The 21,669-nt window shown below is 39.2% G+C and overlaps 1 protein-coding gene and 1 long non-coding RNA gene across 15 annotated transcripts in view; both read left to right on the top strand.

Moving 5' to 3' along the window:
* Positions 1–21,669, top strand: part of Cadps2 (calcium dependent secretion activator 2) — a 552,385-nt gene that overhangs the window by 22,652 nt on the left and 508,064 nt on the right. The gene's annotated exons all lie outside the window — the stretch shown is intronic.
* The window catches only part of LOC119087573, a 70,208-nt gene that overhangs the window by 21,957 nt on the left and 26,582 nt on the right, over positions 1–21,669 (top strand). Inside the window, exon 2 of the long non-coding RNA XR_005091031.1 lies at positions 11,682–12,056. This is a non-coding gene — a long non-coding RNA (uncharacterized LOC119087573). The remainder of the gene's footprint in view (positions 1–11,681; positions 12,057–21,669) is intronic.

Raw genomic sequence — 21,669 nt, forward strand, 5'->3', positions numbered from 1 at the left:
GCAACCATTCCCAGGCAAATTGAGAGAACACTGGACTTGATTTTTATCAGGAACTTTTTCCAGAATTGCTCACTATTTTGGAAAATAATGTCTCCAACAGCAGTGATGTTTGTGTTATTTGTTTCCCCAATGCAGGATGCATGTGTCAGCCTTCATTTTCACTTGTCAGCTTCCCCTTGATTTTATGGGTATATATAAAACCTATTTAGCCTTTATTTCAAAATGTCAAAAATAAAGAATAGTGTTGACAACATTTAGTAAAATATTGCCTAACATTTCTGGACCAGACTTCTTCATTATTTACCTAGGTATATATAACTAGTTTATTTTGTCTTCTAGACCAGTGTGGCTGAGGATTTACATACTGAAATCCATGTGATTTTTATTGTTTATTCCTATTCGACTTAGGGTTATTTATTTATATTTTTAAAATGTCAGTGTAGATGACATATTCTACCTATAAATTTCACTTCTGACTATCAAAATTAGTTATTAATTATTTTTAAGGAAGTCTTATCGTTTAAGGTTCAGCAGAAGAACTGGCATACTCAAAGTAATAGTTCACAGATGATAGAGTTAGGTAGGATTTAGGGAAGCATGAGGGATGGTGTGGTGGTTCAGAGATTCCCGTAGAGGGGCATCTTTACTAGTCTTAGGGGGTGAAATGGTAAACTAGAAGCTGTGGTCAGAACAGGGCAGGGGCTGGGAGCTGGGGCTCCTGTGAAGGCTGTAGTCACTGTCACAACCTGTGCAAACCAAGTAAATAACTCTGTTCCTCCTTCCATTCCCCCCTCAGCTGTGTGCTGGCACTTCACCAAAGAGAAACACAGAGAGAAGCTGATAAGCACAGATCAAGATGAGGGATCAGGGCAGACGAGATCCTGAGGGAAAGGAGGGATGCATGTACATTTGAGGTTGGGAGCATTGTGTCCAGTTGGGTTTGAGAATCACTGATCTAGAGGACAACTCTAATCTGTTTTTGTCTTTCCTTTAGACATGCCCTGGGCTTCTGGCTTGCCCTGGTCTGAGTGTTTGAAGAGCAGAGCCAAATCACTGTCCTTCCCTCCTGTAATCTTTTGAATGTGAGGCATTGTTGTCTGATTATCTCATTGTTTGAACCTTTTTACATGTACCTGTCTAAGAAAGAGCATCTAATGAAACTTCTGATCCCATGCATATCTTATGTTGTTGAGGGAAATTGGCTGGGTATTGAATTCTGGGCTGGCCTCCCTCTGAAGCTAATTGTGCAGGCATTGGTCCACTGTTTTCTGCCAACCAGTGTTGCTAATGAAGAGACTGAAGTGTGATTTCATTCACTTGTGTTTTAAGTGAAGTGTTTCTTCCTTTCTCAGTACTTTAAATGCTTTTGTCCTTTCCTCTAGGCATTCTAAAATGTTCAACTAACCCTTTAGTTTTCTACAAAGAAATTATTGTATAAGGCTCTTGCTGGTTATAACCTTGAGCTAGGAATATTCCTTTAGTTTGAGGATATTTTCTTGGTTCTGAAGAATTCAGGATAGGATGGCCCGAGGGAAAAGCATGAGGTTGTCTGGTCTGTAGGGTGAACCACCTCCCTTAGGCCATTCTGTCTTTATTAGTATACTTACAAATTCTGGAATGTTCAGCTTGGATGGTTTTTCTAGTCATACTGTAAAGATTATCATTAACTGGTGTTTTCATGTGCCCTTTGGCTTTCTTTTGTTGGTAAAGAGGAATATAGTTTGCTCTAGAGAATCAAAAAACCTTGAAGTTGCTTGTTCATATGGACATGATTAGAATATTTCCTGTTTATCATGTTTCTGGCTTTCTGGCTCTGTGTGTGTGTGTGTGTGTGTGTGTGTGTGTGTGTGTGTGGTGTGTGTGTGACTCAGTAGATATATCTTTGTCACCCCTGTGTGTCAATGGAGGTATTAACTGAAATAAGACCCATAGATTCTAAAATGACCTTGAAGTGATAAAATGCAAACACCTGCCATGGGAGAAAAATGACAAAGGAGATTTCGTGTGCATTCTGCCAGCGTGTTTCCACCAGGAAACACTGTTGCATGCATCAGAGGTAAGAGTAAGAATTGAAATTACCTCATGGACCTAATTATTATATTATATGTGACTACAGTGTTCAACTAAATATTTAAAAACTGAGTTTTTTTTAAGTGTTTTCCTTTAATATAAAGTACTGTAAACTTTCAACTAATGAAAATGTGGCCCAACTGAAAATCTTGTGTTCCAAAAATCTGGTACATTCCAGAGATTTCTGAAGTTCGTGCTCAAGCCATAAAACCTAAATTCCATGAGCAGAAATTGCCCAATTCTTTTTGTGTACCTGGCTCTGAGGCCCTGCTCTCTGACCATATCAATATATAATAGCTTCCGGATAGAGGAACCATCTGTGCACTTTCCCCCCCAAGAGCCAAGTACGTGACAATGAGAACACTTTCACTCTACTTTTTATGAAGAAGCTTCTTTTCTTTTCTTTTAAAAATAGCACTCTTTATCTTATTTGCTTATATAATATCCATTTTACTTTTTTTTCTCAGCTGAGACCTCACCAGGTTGCCAGTATTTTCATTCATTTCAAACTTACATATTGCTGTCCAGAGTCCTTGCAGCAGACAAGTATCAATATTGTCAGGAAAATGTATAGTCTTTAAATGTCAGCCATACATAATGTGCCTGAAATATTAATGCTTATCAGCTTCTAAGATGTTATTCTGCAGACAATGAAAGGTAAAAAGCAAGTGATACAGCATGCGTGGCTTCTAAAGGAAATGAATAGGATTAAATGGTACTTTCAAGTCTTAGAAGATTGAGATCATCTTATTTCCGGTTTTGCATTTGCTCCGAGAATGTGGTCTGTCCAGGGTCACCCGGTTGGTTAATGCCAGTGTTTGGATTTGAACTTAGATTTCTGTGTTTCTAAATCCTTGGGTCTTTTCTTTGAGGGTTTCCCAAGATATCTTTCTTTTCCCTTAAAAATTAAGAACTGCTTTGTCTCTTGCATAAAAGGTGTTATTTAAAAACTGACGTCTTAAATTACATTGATTTAAGATAATTTTCTCTTGCAGAACAAATAATGTGCCCCCTAAAGCATTGCTATCTGTGGTTAGAGACTGATGCAAGGCCGTGAGTTCTTCCATCATCCTCAACAAGAGCTTTACAAAGGGCCTTATGGAGTATTTTTTGCAAAACTGTTTAAATAGTAAATCTTATATATGCCAGGAACTCATAAGTGGAATTGTGTACTTGCATAAATTTTAAGAGAGTCTATCCAAATACCAAGGAAATTATTGCTCTTGGTTGCAAGTGCCTGATCCAGGGCTTCTTCAGTGCTCCCAATCCCTCTCTTAGAGTAACATTGACTCCAGCTAGTGAAAAGATGCCATTGTTTAGTCAATTAACATGCACTCTGGCCCCAAAGTCTCTTTTTACTTTTTTAGCTTTTATTGCCTTTTGTTTCTTTTTTATCTTATATCTCCAGAGGTGTTCTATATCTTTTTGAGACTGTGGAATTAAGGAACAGAAAATTAGAAGGAAGGTCACTGATAACCAGACCAACAGGCACAATGAGTTCTTGGTTTGACTTTATCACTGCTGTTTTCCCTGCTTCCCCCACTGACCATGCCATAAACAGTGTTGTACCAGTTGGCATCCTCCACCAAACATTCTCCTACTCAAAGAACTCTTCCTGATACTTCTCGATGATTTCATAGTCTTCCTTCATGTGCATGTACCATAGCATTTAAACTGTGATGACTATCTGCTACAAACCTTGTGAGAGAGGAGTCAGCATTTCTAGACAGGAAGTAAGTTAGAATGCGCACACTCTGAAATGCATACTGAATCATTCTATGGGACAGGGCTGCTGTTATAGCTATGTCTATGACTAACTTGTGGCAATACTCATCTCACTGTAGCTCTCTTAGTCTTGGGTATTTATTAAGTTTTTTTTTTTTTTCCTTAAAAACTTAATTTGCTCGCTTAGTGATTACTTCATTCTGTAAATTCTTCCTCCCACTCTCTTCTCTCCTTCCACCCACCCACCCTCTTTCTCTCCCTCCCTCCTCCTTCCTTCCTTTCTTTCTCTTTTGTTTTTTGAGCCAAATCTAATTACATACCCAGGCTGCCCTTGAATTTGCAATCTTCCTGTCTCCACCTCTGAACATTGGGGTTAGAGGAATATGGCACTATATCTAGCTTTCCCTTTCTTTTTACTTATTTTGTGTTAATCTGCAGGGTGAATGTCCAGTTTTCACATGTATTTTAGCCATTGATGGACCCATTACTCTAAAGGCTTTTGCAAAATAGGCTGGGAGCTTTGTCCTCAGTGCTGACATATGTGAGAAGCCTGCAAATAGAGGCTCAAATAAGTGTAGGCAGAATTGTTATCAGTGTGATGGAGAGAGGAGCTTCTGGTAGTTTGGTAGAGTAGCAATGAGATGTTTAAAGGAACAGAATGAAAGGTAAGCAAGGACTGAATGTGTTGCATTTAGAGACTGTTTTCAAGATCTTGCTGGAGCTACTGTAGGACAGTCATTGTCAAGAAGTGAAAAAGAGAAGAAAAGAATTGGAGGCTATTCCAGTTAGTGTTATATTAACACTGAACAACAACAAAATGTGCATAATAGTAGCTTAAGCCACTGTGCTTTCTTTGCAGGGCACAGAGATGGGGACTGACTCAGTGCTATTGGCTGGGCATATTGGTGGTGTTCTCACCAATATCTGCATTGGAGGGAAAGTGAAAGTGGATTTAGAATGGGAGGTTAGCCACCAGCCTTCAGGAATAAGGGTAAATTTTGGCTTTGCTTGTGCAGGATATTTTTATGCAATGAAAAATATCACCCCGAGGCTGGGGATATAGTTAAGTTGATAGAGTATTTTTCTAGGATGCAGCAAGCCATGGATTTGAACCCCAATACTTTATAAAACTAGGTATGGTGGGAAAATTCCTCTAATCCCAGACCTAGAGAAGTGGAAACATGAGGATCATAAGTTCAAGATTATCCTCTGCTCCTTAGGAGTTTGAGGCCAACCTGGGATATATAATACCCTTCTCAAAAACAAACAAACAAACAGAAAACAAAAAAACTGTCTAGGGAGATAGCTGAGTGGGGAAAGTGTTGGTTGGGTGTGTGTGAAGATCTAAGTTCAAATATGTATAACCTTGGTTAAAAAAAAAATTGAAGTAGCATGCATCTGTAACTCCAGTGTTCTTACTGCATCATGGGAGGCAGAGAATACCTAGAAGCTCTCTGACGTTGTAGCCTAGCATAGACAACAGTGAACAACAAAAGAAACCCTATCTCAAATAAGGATGGACACTTCAGGTTGTATGATGACCTCCATGTGCCGTATGATACATAAATACCTGAAATCACACTTATGAACATGCATCACATATATCATACGTATATACACATACAAAAAGTAAAAAGAAGCAGAGAAATTTGATAAGAATCCAGAAGTCATGAGTGTTTTAAATCTAGGTATAGGTATGGCATAGATTTGCTTCTAAAGAATTTTAAAATTCCCATTTCTCTTGTTCCTTCTTGTATCCATGGCTTTTCTCTAAATTGTGTTCAGTTGTGTGGGTCTTCTGTTAGTTTCTTGTATCAGGACCATACCCTGCACAAGGTCAGACTCACCATGGCATCTTCTTATTCTGATTTGTCTTTTTTTAATCCATTGCTTTCAGGAATCTCCTGTGTAAATGTGAGGGTCCCTTTTCCATGTTTATAACTGAACTCTGATCTACAGTGTGTCAGAAGTATGGCTGCAGCCAAGTTCTTCCATCCCTTCCCCTTTCCATCTTCCCATCCTTGAGGGATGGAATAAATTCGTGTTTGAGTAGTTGCTGACACTGTAAGTAGCTGCTTCCTTTGTTTTCTTTCTTCCCAACACCGGCATTACAAGAGCTGGCTTCCAAACAGCACACTGCTGGGGGGTATTACACTAACACCAGGGAAATGATCCCTCCCAGAAATTAGCAACCTCTTTCTCTGGGGAGGTCTTCTTTTCTCTCCCATCAGTGTTCCCCTCCTGCCCTGCCTGCAGCAGATGGGATCAAAGTTATACCTAAAAGGCTTTCAGGCTCCACTGTACACTACTTCCTACCCAAGCAGAGAGGCTTTTAAGTAATTTGGAGCCTTTTACAGGTTATATTTGTATGCGTATTTTCATATATAACAACTCAGTAAACATCTAATTTTTTTTGGTCATGCACAAATATAATGATGTCCTTTTATACTATGAGTTTCAAGGATACAGGTTTCTTTTTGAATTAAACTAAGTGATGTCTAACAGCTGTTGTGCTAAAGCAATGTTTTCATGTCAGTGAGAGTACCTGTTCCTGAGGTCACGGCAGCATTCCCTTGTACCACACACTTATACAACACAATATAACCTTAAGTGTTTTTCTATAGAACCTTTTGCTCCCTGCATGCACTTGACATTAAATTGTTCATCGTCATCGTTTATTTAGCTGCAGTGATAATGAGCTATAGCTTCAGGGAAGCTCATAAATGTCTCTCTCGTCCTTGCATGTGTGTGGCACACTTTGTTCTGGCACAGCTAAGCAGCACGATGCCTGGCGTGCCACTTGCTGATGTATTAGAGCAAACATGGATAATCTTTCTATCTTGATGCCATGGTGGCTTGTTTCTCTCCACTGCATATTTTGTTCATACACTCTCTCCTGATTTCATTTTTTTTTAATGGAAATTACAACTCACACTTTATTAAATCATAAAAAATTTAAGATGGTTTTTGGTATATGTCTTCCCCAGGGATGCTCACACCAGTTGATTACTCAATACCTAGCTGTCAGCTCTGAAAACATGTACATAAAAGTAACCATATATGAACTGAGTAGGTTATATTTATATACCAGACTTCTTTTTTTATGTTAGGACCAAAAGGTTGATGAAAGTAAGACTAGAGCTTTGCCATTGCCATTGGGGCCTGTTGGTGGTTAGTTGTTTCAGTAAACTCTAGAGTCTTCTGCCAGTGATTCCAGACAGCGTAAGAAGTGTCGGGCCTTGGCCTCTAGAAGAGGGAATGTTTGCAGAGCATGGAAACCATGGCAGACTGCACTGCACATGCCCCTTCACCTCTTTCCCTAACTCTCCATTTTCTTCTTGCCTTCTCTCTCTTGTTCCTCTGCTCCAGGCTAATAGCCCTAGGAGGAATTTACTTTGACTACCTCAGATCATATAGAATTATGAATGCATGCCTTTAAAACTATTAAATAGTTATATAAATGCACATCTCTTTGATCTAGAGGTATGTTAGATAGTTGGGAAAACAACAATTGCTAGATCGTTTTATAGAGGTGATTTAATACTGGAAATTAAGGTGAAATATATGAAAAATGTAAAGAAGAAATAGGGAACTGTGTACAATATGGACTTTACCAATTGTACTGGTATTTGCTCCAGTGGTATAGCTCATGACCTTGGGCTATATGGCCCAAAGGAGGCGGTGCATCCTGCCCTTGTAGCTGACCTCTTATAAGGAGTTATATGTAGCTAATCCTGCTCCTGCCTAGGAAGTGGATTTGCTCCCTGTCAGATCAGAGGACAGCTTCTACTGTCTATTCCGTTCTGTAATTGTGAATGTATTTCCTTGATTTATGTCTTAATAAATTGTTACCCATTTAATAGACTCACATGAACTGGTTGTAATAACCAATAGCAGGAAGCCTTTCACTACTTGGGAGCAAATGGGACAAAGTGGGGAGTTGATATCAGACCCAAGGAGTGAGTTTCCTGTGGCAGACAGAGAACCACCCCATTGGAAATAGAACCTAGGATCCAGCTCCCCACATCCAGTAGTAACTGGTACCATGGAAGAGACACACAAATAATAAGTAAATCCAAGATGTTGTTGCTTCTGTAAATTGTATTTAAAGCAGAGCAGGTAGGGAGAGAAATGTCCTGGTCTTTGCCCTGCAGCTGTTCAATCTCCTGCTGGTTTCTCATCATCTTATTGAAATTAAAACCCAGCTCTAAAGGAAGCCTGAGACCTGGCATTTTCAGGATTTAGTTATGTATAGAAGAAGGCTGGTGAATGAATGGAGACACCCAGGAAAAGGCCTGGTACAAAAAAGGCCCAAATCTTTTCCTTAAGTAGATTTCAAAGAATTATTCTCCTAGTGTAAGCTACATCCCAAATGTACTTTCTATTATTTCCATTTTAGATTCTTTGTAGTGAGATTGTTGGCTTGGAGCTTACATTCAGTTCATAATGCAAGATTCTGCAGTTGCTCAAGTTTCCTTCCTGCTTCCATCCTCTTTCACTTAGTCTCTACAGGAGTTGGAGTGATTTCTTGGTTAAGGTCCTTTAGGAAGTTCTGTTGTACCACCTGTGAAAGTGAAAGCCTGGATTCACCATCAGGCCCTATCTAGTTGTCCCCCTTTATTTATCTCCACAGCCTCATTTGCTTCTCCTTCTTACTCTCTCTGCTCTAAGCTAACCCACCTCCTTGATGTTTATGTTATTGTTCTCTGTTCCTTGAGTGTGTTTTCCTCAGGTAACCTTACCTTACCTTCTTTACCTTTCATCCATTAAGTCAGTGAGACTCTCCTCTGTCTAAAAGCTCCTTCAGTCCCACCATGAGCTTTATTTTAACTTTTTCCTATTTTACAATGAGTACCTTTGTTATGATTTAAGTGATGTGTGTGGGCATGACATTGACACGAGGTGGACTTATGATGGTTGATCTTGATTGATTAACTTTGGAATCACCTTGGAGATGTACCTCTGGCCATGTGATTGAAGGCATTTCTATAGAGATTTAACTGAGCACTTGCTGCTCTTGCAGAAAACTTGTTTAGTTCCTAGCACTCATATGGTGGTTCACAACTATTTGTAATTCCAGCTCTAGGGGATCCAATGAACGTTCTCATTTGAACTCTGTAGGTCGGAGGCACACTCCTAGTGTACATACATTCATGCAGCCTAGCTCTTATACACATACAATAAAACTAAACATTTTAAAGAAAGAGGATGACAAAAGGCAAATGAAATTCTTTTTCTTTTTGTTGGTATATTTAACCTGGTTAGTCAAAGGTCATGATTTCCTCATGATATTTTACTGAATGTTCCAACATTATTTTTAAAGGAAGGTTTGAAATATAATAAACATGAGTAAATTGGATCTGGGGTATGAACATGCTTATTAAGTCATTGATTTGTCTGAGCTGTCTAGATATGTAAGGAGACTGAGGACTTGACTTTCTCTATTACTCTTCAAATGAAGACTGTAGTCATAAAGGGTTGAAAGGTTTAGTAATTATTTGTAAACCTGCCTGGGACTTTGGAAAGCAGGTTTCATGCTCATGTACCAGAACTTTTAGGAGAACATGAAAAGCTACTGAAAGATGTTTCAGAGGCATTTTTTTCCTTTGTGAAGTCTTTTAAAAGATGACTTTTGTATCTAAATCTCCAGGTTTCCTTTGCCTACCATCCTTATCTCCTGGGAGTTTCTTAAAGCTTCTCATTGCTTTGGTGTCTGAAACTCTTAGGGGAAAAGCTCAGCAAGATCTCTGCTTTTTGCACACAGATGCAAAATGTTAATATAGTCTGCTACTTGGAAGTGTGTATTTTAGCTTGCAATGCCTCTGAATGAAAGAATGAAACAGAGCACAGTGCATGTTTGAGCACATCGGTGTTTGAGGCTGTGACCTCCATGTGTTCTGGCAGTAACCTCTGGGTACTAAGTTTCTGAGTAAACAGCTTATCTTCCAGATGCATTGCCTCAGTGGCTACATCTGTCCTGTTCACACCATGCTGATTATTTGAGGGAGGGGCATTGCTTCTTTTGGGGATGTTTATACAAGCTATGAAACCTTATTTGTAAGGAAAGTCAATCCTATGCTGATCGGATCAGCACAGGATGGTCTGTCCTGACAAACTACCATGCAGTTGCTATAGAGCAGTACTTTCCGTCTGCATTTCCCTAACACAGCTTTTTGCTTGGGCAATCATGCTTCCTTTCATTGAATTTGTGCGATTTCTTTGACCATATGTCTTGGTGAATGCTGTGCTGCGACTTTCACCACTCTACCCATGGCTACTCCTGTTCTGTAGCAGCTACGTTTTTCCTTGCTCCCTTTCAATCTTGTAAAACAAAATCTGATGAAAGGAGGTTATAATCCATATCAATCATAGTCTATTGTAGCAACTGATGAGGTGGTCTGGGTGTCCATCATGACTTTGTTCTTTCCAAGCAGTGCTAGCTGGAGCAAACTTTTGGAAACCTTTTTTCCTATATTTTAAATGAGTACACAAACCCTGTCTTTTCTGTGAAGCTGTTGCTAATGATTAGATTAAAACTATGAATTAAGTAAATATAACAAAGACTTTGTAAGTTTTGTATATTTTTATCCAACAAACAAGTAGAACAATGGAAAACAATTACTATAAGTGGGAAAAGTTCCAGGACTGCACAGATAATTATAAAAGACCCTGAAGGGTTGAAAATTTATCATGGAGGTGAACATTGAACTAGATTGGAAGTGTGGACCATGAGGAATAATGAAGAGACGTAGTTCCCTAGTTCCCTGCCGAGAGCAGTGGCTCTTGAGCTCTGTCTGGTATACATTGATGTCACCTGAAGAACCCTTCAGGGCCTGCTGCCAGCCTACTGGGTCAGCAGGTTTGATCAGAGACTTGGGTACACTTCATAAGCACTGAAGTTTTGCCTAGTGGCCACACTAAGATGGCAGAAGTTTGCCCTGAGGTCCTGCAGAGCTTGGCATCTTTCTCTGAAGGAGGAGATACCACTGTGATGTTTGGGGAGATGGGAGAGCTTTTGCATCTTGTGTACGTTTCTTGGAATCTTGTTTGTGACCACACTTTGGTCTGTTCCTTCCAGTTTGTTCTTATCAAGATATAAATAACCAGTCTGTCCTGTTCTTAAAATTATTGGCTCTTGTATTTGGAGAGATACCAACATACTTGTCAGTCTCATAGTGTATTTCTTCACATGCTCTCATTCTAAATATGAACCTATATGTTTATGTATATAGTCTGAGATGGTATTTGAAGTGCTTTGTTCTTGGTTTTATGCTTCCTTTGACCACTTTTGCATATAATTAAACCTTACCCAAGTTTACTTTGGAGATTTACAAAGCATGCCTGTTAAGAGTCTCAGTATTTGTAAAATATTTACAGTGATTTTTTTCTTGGTATTCCAGAGATTAACAGCTTTTTCTTTAGGCTGCAATTTCTTATACAGTGTATTCTCACACACGAAGCCATTTTTCTTAAGCAGAGTTGCTGAGTCTGCCTTACGTCTTTTTATTTCTTGGAATAGAGATGAATAAACTGTGGTACTAGATGTGATAGTACCTTTATCACTTAATATTTGAACATTTTCAGCACTTTAATTTTAATATGGCTAAATGGAATTTATAAGATGCAACACTTTACATTTAGAACCTTGTAGTACGATAAATGTTCCAGAACTATGAAAATCCTTGTAGATAAATGTATCACATTTCCTTACTTTTGATTTTTTATAGTGGCTCCAGTATTTCCTCTTTAACTATTGCACTGAATGAAGGAACATATGATGTCAATCAAAATGTGGCTAAGATAGAGTCTCAAATAGGTGCCGTAACTTTACTTGGATAACAACATGGCTGCTCTATCATATTTACCTGTTGTGATTAATTCTATAGTGTGATCTCAACAATTAACATCCAGTCTTTTATAATAATGAAAACTCCAAGAAGCACTTGAAGATTCTTTCTTCTACAGGTGAGGTCCACATTGATAATAGGTTTTGAAGGGAAGGTAGAGGTAGAAGACTCTGTGTGTGTGTGTGTGTGTGTGTGTGTGTGTGTGTGTGTGTGTGTGTGTGTGTGTGTTGAGGGGTGAAGGGCAGGTGCAAGGTGTTGGTGTGGTAGGTTAATTCTCTGTGCATTTCGCATCTTGTGTCTGTCTCCCAGTGGTGCAGTGGTGAGGAGAATGGAAGAAGAAGTTTAGGTCAATAAAGGTAACTCTCTGTTTACTCATGTCTCCGGGACAGACGAGAATTTAAAGTTAACTGTCTGGTGAGTATTTTCTGATGTCATCCCCATTTGTTTCTTTTCCCTCCTGAGAGGATCTAGCTCTGGCCTTGGTTGGTGGCAAATGGCTCTCTTCTTTCTAGTTAGAATGACTTCATACATTTACTCTCCTTCTTTCAGACTTATTCTACACCAGCCAAAAGACTTTCTTATGTGAAGTCGCACAAGACAAAATAAATTTTTCATGGGCTGTGCGTGTTCTTAGTGCATGCATGTGTGGGCATTCAGTTGCATACTTTCTTTCAATATCTTAACCTGTCGTGCTGTGCTAGCAGAAGCGCGTGTAGTCAGAAGCAAGCATAGTCAGTCACTAGCAATTGAGCACTGATAGATGACTGCATATCATCTATAAAAAAAAAAGAAAGAAAGAAAGTGACTGTGTTTGGTATCCTCTTCCCCTTGTTGCATGGTAGTAACTGGGGTAACATGATTGATTTAATTTGGCTCTGCTTATCAAATCATGATGGAGACTATGCATTTAACTATAATTCATAAATAAACTGTAAATCATGTAAAAGTTGAATATGAAAGTGTGTTATGTTCGTACCAGAGGGTTGATTTTCACTGGGTGATTAAAATCACTGAGAGGATTGGGACATTTGAAGGAGATCATGAATATAAGTGTATTAACAAAGTTGACTTAAAGTGAGTGAGTGAAATAACAGTTAGAGCCAAGACATGGGTGTAGGACTGTGAATCATGGCAAGACTTTGGTATAGTGTATATTGTTTAGCAAGATTAACATTGGAAAGTCTAGCTGGATGGTGGTGGTGGTGCACGCCTTAAATTCAAGCACTTGGGAGGCTGAGGCAGGAGGATCTCTGTGAGTTGAAGGCCAGCCTAGTCTACAGGGTGAGTTCCAGGATGTCTAGGGCTGTTACAGTGAGAAACCCTGTCTCTAAAAAGAAAAAAAAATTGGAAAGACTAAAGTGTGGGTGTTTCTGACTGCTGTGGGATAGAATTTGGGGCTGATGGTGGTAATGGTGGAATTATAATGGAGCCCAAGCCATCCTTTAGGAGATCTGAGATCCAATATGACACTCTGCAAATGATGTGGGACATGGAGTGGTGGTACACAGCCACCAGCCCAAGGTCACATGAAGGCACTTATGGCCTCAAAGTTCCTTGAATTTGTTAACCTGTTAATTTATTAACCAATGTTCATAATTCCTGCTATCTATTTCGCTTGTAGTTTGTGTTGGAGAATATATGATGGGACTTATATTTCCTCAGTTAGAAACAATGACTGAGGAGCCCTATTCTAAAGTTTAAGTATATCAAAAGCATCTTGGTCATGCCCCTACTGTGATTTATTGAGTGAACTGGAAAGCTAGGGGGAAAAAATGCAAGAGCAAATCCCTTGAATTGAATGACACAAACCTCTTTACACTGTAATGTTGCGTTTGATCTCTTGTCTATCTGCCTCTGAACTTTGCTCAGTCCCTTCATCCTTAGCCGAATTATGCTCCCACGCTTCACCTCTTAAACTTAAGTAGCTGTCCAGCCTTTGTAATCACAGCAGAGTTCTTAAATTTCCAGTCCTTTGTCTAATGTGGCATTGGATAAACTCTTGTTACATACATTAGACTTGAGTTCTTGGCATTAGACTGTGTAGCAGGATACATTAAGCACAGATCGAAAATGAGAATTGTCTGTTTTGTTAACCAATATTGCTTTCTATGCTCATATTTGAGCACCACCTTCTAAAATGTTTCCTGTGGTTAATTTGACAATTCAGGATATCCAGTGAAATTCCTAATTCCTCCACATAATTGAATGTGGCTCTGACACTGTCTGCTTTATAACATATCCTTGGGCAGAAAACTCTTAGAAATAAAGTACACACACACACACACACACACACACACACACACACACACACACAATTCATCTATTGGAAATAAGGATTTTTTTTTTAAATAAAGAGCCCTAGATTCTTAGTGGATCATCATGTATCCCTTCTGAGACCAAGGATACATCGACCATTTATTGTAATTGTGAAATCATAAAAGGAAATGTTCACCATTAATTTTAGAGGATAAACTTTGATGCAAATATGATATCTAGCCTGGATACATCTGATTATATGCCTATTCTGCCTGATTGATTTTTTTTTCCTTTGTGACATCTGATGCCCACCTGTATTCAGCTACATTCCTAGGCAGGGATAGTCCTATCCTTAGGGAACCAGCAGCTTTGGGTTAGATCTGTGTTCAGTCCCACATTCATCTTGGCACCCAGTTGCCTGGAAACTGGATTGCTGTCTTACTCATCCCTAAGCCCTTCTCTGCTGGGCGTCCCATTTTCCTTTCAGAAACACTATACTCATCTTGAATTCTTTGCTCGCCTTTTTTGTCAGGCTTCTCTGCTCAAAATGATTTCCAAGCTGGCCGGTCTTCACCTGGATCCTATTTTCACTTTCAACTTTTGCCTCATGATGATACCTGTTCCTGCCTTTTCATCTTGCAGACTCATCTGCTACTTTGGATCTGCTGGTAGAGGCATGACCCTCTTTACCACCTCTTCATTAGCTAGTGTTCTTTTTCTCTTGTCCTTATATTCTGATCAGTGAAATTCCAAGTCAAGCCTTTCTTAGTCAGTCATGTCAGACTGCTCAGTTCTGTGGTGAGGCTAACTTTCTTCTGTCCAGTGTTACAATCTGGCACCATCACATCCCAAGGAACTGAACTGTGGGTTAGAGTTAATCACAGATACATTACTTGTTCTGCATTTTTTAAAAAAATTGCTCTCCGTGTCAAATTGCCTATATTCTGTCTCCTTCTGTTGCCACATCCAAGTAGCCTCACATTATTATGATTATAATGTCTGTTATATAATTTCAAGTCCAGGTTTATCTATATGTGGCAGGCCTACAACTGAAGAATTTTAAAAAAGGTCTTAAGTGTGTGTTTTCATAGTTTATCCAAGCCCTGGATGAAATCATGACTCTAAGTGTTTCTTCTTGCTTATCTTCAATTCATTTCACCCTCTCCTGGAAGAATATTTCAGTAAACAAGCTCTTAAACAAATTTTGATAATTTCATGCTCATGCCTTAGTGGATATTAATCTAGTAATTAATCCATGTAAGTAAATGAATCCACAAAAATAATCTGTAAAATTAACTCATTAAATCAACCAATAAATTAAATTAATCTGTCAGTTAATGCAGCCACTAGATTTTAATACATTGATGCTGGATAGAGATTAAGTTGATCTTGATCCTCTGTCTTCTCACCCTCTCCTAGGAAGCTGTCACGTTACCTTCATAAGCTGTGACTTGGTTTCCCTATGTAGGTTTCCTCTGGCTGCGAAGCCACTGTACATGCCACTGAGGTGCTATAGGTTTAGTGGCCCTAGGATATTGAGAAACTACAAAGACTTCTTTTCACTGTGAGAAAGGAAGGAAATAAGTCTCATTATATAAATCCTATATCACCTAGAAAGTAACAAGAAACTGCTGCGTTAGAGATCTAAGGTGCAAACATAACTAAGTTTTAAACAAGCATTTAAAATCAGAATAGTGACTGTCACTCCTAATTCCATTAGCACAGAGCTTCCTATTAAAACAACAAATCATTTATGATACTACTTCTCTATACTAAAATGGAGCTTATAGACAATGTAGCTATAATTAAATGGTGCAGTGTCTTACATAGATACAAAGAAGTAAAGCTAAATTTAATAATGCTACATGCTTATCACTATGTACGTAATTATTCAAAACCAGTTTAGAAGATAAAATTGAGATACATCTGTGCATATTTATATGAAATCAGATTGCGTGAGTCATCAGTGCAGATTCATGCAAGTATATTACAACGAGAGTTTGAATTCCATGGTGGACCAGCAATGTGCTTTTGTAAACCAGAAAATGGCTATTGGTTAATTTTCTAGAAAAACAGTCCTCCATTGATTAATGTGCTGATTGCTTTTTAAAAGTATTTTTTGAAAACATCATGTATATAGTAAGACCTTACACTATGTTTATATTGGTGTAGGTTAGGGTTAGTTTAGGGACCAATCATAAGTGGGTTTCCATAAGTGGGTTTATGTGAATGTCTTGAGCAGGTCCAGGATCACCCAGCAGTGTTGGCTTTTGCTCACTTAGTGCCAGCTATACCCTCCTTCATTTGGAAACTGTGGATAGATTCAGAGACCTTCAGAATGCCCCTGGGTGAGGGAGGGTCTGACCTTTGGAACCTTCTCTCCTAGGGCTGATTGTGCTCACCTGTGGAAGAGCTGTCTTGGTCAGGAAGGGCAGGGACAGTGACTTTGTCACCATCACTTGCTTGTAGGTTTGGTCATTTGGTGGTAACCCTCATGATTCCCATGGCAAGAACAGCCCTGTAATTGGGTGACTCTAAGGACCCATTTCTTGTACATGCCTACTTATGTCACTTAACTATTGTTTTCTTTGAAACCATATATTTTTTTCTCAAATACAAGATTTGATAAAGCATAAAGATAAAAATTGAAAGTTGACTTTCACTTTTAGTAGTTGAGTTGAATCTAGATAATCTAGGTTATTATTTTATTTTGTGGAAATGTTCATCTTTAGGCTAAATGAATAAAAGGAATGATGATTTCCTCATAGTAGAGACTCCCTGATTGTATGTGCCATGTGTGATGGGAGTACTTGATATGAAACTAGAATACTGGGGGTACAAACTCTCTTCATGCCACTTATTAGCTGTGAGACCTTGGGTTTTTCTTAACCTCTTCAAAATGCATTACTTTGGTTCTTGTCTTTTCACATTTGAGTTCATTTGCTATTTCAATATTTGGCTGTATTCTCATTTTCAACTGCTATGGCATTTAAAAACCTGGGCATTTTCGGCTTCTGTTTCTCTCTAACTATGAATCTTATACATCTATAAATCTCAGATGTAGCTTATATTCTAATTTGAGGTCCCCATCTTCTACCCAAGCCTATGACTTTTGTAAACCCCGCTTTCATTCTATCTGTACCACACTTGACAGATAAAATTAGACTAACCCTGTACTACAATTCTTTTTAGTTGTAAGTAGGAAAACCTACATGAGGAAACTAGAGAACTAATGGAGATTGGTAATAAAGGAACTGTCTCACAGTATCAAGGGCAGGGTAAGCAGCCAGACCTCAGAAACTCCTTGACTCTGGAACCAGAAACACTTTAACAAAGGTAGTTGGCTTCATTTTCCTCTCTGGTTGTCCCAGTCTTGGTACTGAGCTCTTGATTCCTCTACTCTTCATGTGCATGATAAGTAAACCATGTTTACTTTACCTGCCGACACACTGCTTATCCCAAGTCATTTCTAGTTCCTACCAAAGAAGGAAACTAATCTAGCTCAGAGGTGAGTGCTCTGTCATATGCATAGGTAGGGCTGCTTCTGGGTGGTACAAGGAAATACGCTATGGGAACTGGTGTGCCCAGGCAGATATCCCATGTGTGTTTGTTTTAAAAATCCAGAACAACATTTCCTCCTCCTTTGTCCTTAATTCATGATGCCAAAGTTAGTGGACTCTACAGTGCCCGTGGGTGTGGAGAGACTGTTTTCTCACTGTCTCCCCTTAGCCTTTGTTTATATTTTATAGTAACCAGTCAGTCGAATTATTGGCTGGACATGCATGCTGTTTTGATATATTTTAATGTCCCTGTGTACAGAGGAAATAGAGATAGTGGATTAGCAGGAATATAGTTCTGGAAGCTGTCCTTGGAAGAATGGTGTCTGACGAATTTCAGGCAAGAAATCATGTAAAGGATACTTTTTCCCCCCCAGTCACCCACTGCACTCTACATTACGTAAGTTGTAGCTTGAATGCTAAAATACAGTCAAGGTGAATGTTTTAGAGTGCAATGTATTCTGAGCATAATAGCCATCACCTTTATCAGAGCAGCTGTAATCACTTTCAAGAGACCAAGATAGGCCAGTTGACTCATAACAGGAGGGATCATTGGATGCTCTACTGATGCCCCCCCTGCACTTCCCATTCAGCTGTATGTGATTTTACCCTAATTTCATGTGACCTAGTTGTTGTGGAAGGTGCTAGAATACATAGTGTATAGAAGGTTACCTAAAGAGGGGATTCTGTATATGCCACTAGGGGGAAGTTGTCATCCATTTAGGGGTGAGACTTTCTGATAGTGTGGTGGATAGTGTGGTTACTTAGAATTATGTTTCTGTAAACAACCCCTTACCTATGCTCTGAAAAGTTAAGTCCAATTAACTCATTGGTTTCTCAAGTTGGACTTGGTGGAATTCTACTTTGTTTTGTTTTCTGTGCCTGATTTAGGGGATGCAGACACTTGTTTGTATCTTTCCAACACTGAGAAATGAGTGGTAGCATTTTCTGTCTCAGATTGAAGGGCAGGGATGGGAAGTATTTGTTTTGGTTCAATGGTTCTAGACAATGGTTGTACAGTAGAATCACTTAAGAAAAGATTCAGTGAGATTTTTGTCATGAATTGGATGAACTTGAGAGAAAGGCACGAATTGTTAGAAGCTCTTATTAATAAAAACAAACCCAGAGCCAGGTATTGGGGTGAATGCTGAAAGATCAGAGAATCAGAACAAGCTACAGCCTTACTCTCAACTTCTCAGCTGATCCTGTTTCCTCAAATTGGAAGCCTCTGAGTCCTCGTCCAGAATGAATCTCAGCTGAACTGCTGCTAAAAGCCTAAAAGCTTAACCAGACTCTAGTTCCTGGTTTTCATGCCTTATATGCCTTTTCTGCTTCCTGCCGTCACTTCCTGGATTAAAGGTGTGTGTCACCATACCTGGCTGTTTCTAGTGTGGCTCTTTCCAGTCTCAGAGATTCGGATGGATCTCTGCCTTCAGAATGCTAGTATTAAAGGCGTGTGTGCCACCATTTTCTGGCCTCTATATCTAGTGGCTGTTCTGTTCTCTGACCCTAGATAAGTTTATTAGTATGTACAATATATTGGGGAACACCGTATCACCACAAGGTAGTGATTTATGACTCCCGACTTGGATTTCAATGACTGGTTGAATTCTGATAGACTTTTCCTAAGACTGAGAATGTAGACAGGGTAGAAGTTGCATTTGAAGTGAATTGTGATGTTGACATCTTTTTTTTTTTTTTTTTTTTTTTTTTTTTGGTTTTTCGAGACAGGGTTTCTCTGAGTAGTTTTGTGCCTTTCCTGGAGCTCACTTGGTAGCCCAGGCTGGCCTGGCTCTGCCTCCCAAGTGCTGGGATTAAAGGCGTGCACCACCACCGCCCAGCCTGATGTTAACATCTTTGTAGGACTAATTATCTCCTAAAGTCCAGGGGCAATTCAGACTGAGCCTCCAGAAAGTGGCAGAGCTTTGATAGTGTTGCTGATTAGGGTTGCAAAGGGGGTTGTTACAGTTGATTTCTTTTGGAATAGGATGCTATCCAATATATTCATAGAGAAAGCAACTCACTAAATTCGAGTCATTTTGAGTAGTAGGTACATTTGGGGGCCTCTGTTTGAGGTTCCTGGACCTTACCAGTAAGTACTAGTGCTTGTGAAGTAGTGATTGTACTATTTATGTCAAGGATCCCCTCATTCCAGTTATATTGGTACAGAGGTAGCTCACTGGTCAAAGTAAGGAATGGTATGATCCTTCAAAACTTACCACTTTGATAGTGTTTTTTCTTTTATGGAAAGATATATGTGTAATCAATTTCTGTAACTTTCTTTGGATATTCATCTTTTTACGGGGCACTATTTGCTGTGATGAAACACCATGGCCAAAGTAACTTGGGAAGAAAGGGTTTATTTAGCTTAGACTTCCATCTCACTGTTCATCATTGAAGGAAGTCAGGACAGGAACTCAAACAGGGCAGGGACCTGGAAGCAGGAGCTGATGGAAGAGTGATGCTTACGGCTTGCTAATCATGGCTTGCTCAGGTGCTTTCTTATAGAACCCAGGACCACCAGCCCTGAGATAGCACCACCCCCCCATCAATCACTAATTAAGAAAAGTATTCTACAGGTTTGCCTGCCTGATCTTATGGAGGCATTTTCTCAGTTGAGGATCTCTCCTCGCTGATGATTCTAGCTTGTGTCAAGTTGACATAAACTAGCCAATATACACACCACTGAAAAGAAATTTCATAGGAAAGAAAAATATCTTATGCAATATTGAGCTTTTGTCTATGTAGTAACAGGCTTCTGCTTAACACTGATACCAAAGTAAGGATTAGCTAGTTTTCATAAAAAGCATCTCTTTAATGCAGCCTCTTGTTTTCCCACCTCGCCTAGTTTTAGCTAATTTGTACAGAAACAGAGTCTCTGAAATTTGGTGAGATTCTGAGATTAAAATATCCTTTTTCCTTATCCATTCTTCCCATTTACATACAGTTATGTTGTGAGTTCTGTTTCTGGCTGAAAACAACAACAACAAAACATTTCCCTAGTATTGTGGGTAAAAACTTAGCAGGCACCCTAACTTATTTCCCTTAAATGTCTTTATAGCAAAATTGCAGTTGTTCTCAGGTGTTATCTCCATCCTTATTGGATAATATAGACAAATGTTTCCCTCTCTTTCTCATTTTTTCTACCTTTTTCTGTGTCCTAGCCATACTTAGTGACATAATTGTTTTCGAAGTTTTAGTGTATTTCTTTCCATTTTAATTCAGATGTGGCTTGCATGCTTATAATGTTAAGCTGTTAAAGAATATAGCCTTTGTCATACACTGTAGTGTAGCACTTTTACATTTGGATTTTATAATAATGAACCTATCACTCATTTCTTTGTCATGCTGTTAATCATTTAGCTTGTTCAGAAGTTTTGCTTTTTGATGTTCCGCACCAAGGGTTTTTAGTGGCTAGAGAGGAAAAGGAGGACAGCCTCAGGTTGTCAAGGATCCTCCCCTGAGGTGTCATACAAGGCTGAAACTATCAAGGACAAAGATGCAAACCAGAAGTTGAGCCGATGAGTGGTGATGAGGGCGACCATTGGTTTCTCTAGACATTCTCCTCCTTTGTCCATCTTACCCCCCACCCCAGATGCTGACAGTGTAGCATCAAACCCTCTTTCCTTTGATGGGTTAGGAGGGAGGCAGGAAAGAGAAGTCAAATACTGTTGCCTCTGGTTCTGGCCTTGCAAGGGCAGCCTGGGGTAGCAACATTTCTGTCACCCATTCAAATGTCCTGTTCGTTTTTTTTTTTGAAACTTCGACATATCAGGCCAAACGTGGCACTTCAAGTGGGAGATGTTGCATATCACCCCAGAAGGAATTGGATTCCCAGTTGTACTGTTAAATGTTGATTGTTTTGACTTAGCTTCAAGTCAGTTCTTTCTGGCTCTTTTGGAGGGAATAGCTGAGACTCTAAGTCAGCTTTTCTTTTCCTTTGATTATGATGGTGTCTAGAGGCTTTCTACATTCCCTGTGTATCAGATTGTTGGATCATCTGTTTTTCAGCTTTGTGGCTTTGTGTTTTCTCCTGTTCTTAAAGCAGAGCTTGGGGGAAACTAATATCTCCACAGAAAATAAATACTTGTTCTTCATTTCTACCTCTATTTTGATAAATTGTGCCTACAATTTATTTATTACAGCATAAATATTTTACGATATAAGGCATACATTTACGTCAGAAATTTTCTGTGGTGATATGCTATCTAGTT

The sequence above is a fragment of the Peromyscus leucopus genome, chromosome 3, assembly GCF_004664715.2.
Source record: "Peromyscus leucopus breed LL Stock chromosome 3, UCI_PerLeu_2.1, whole genome shotgun sequence".
NCBI lineage: Eukaryota > Metazoa > Chordata > Mammalia > Rodentia > Cricetidae > Peromyscus > Peromyscus leucopus.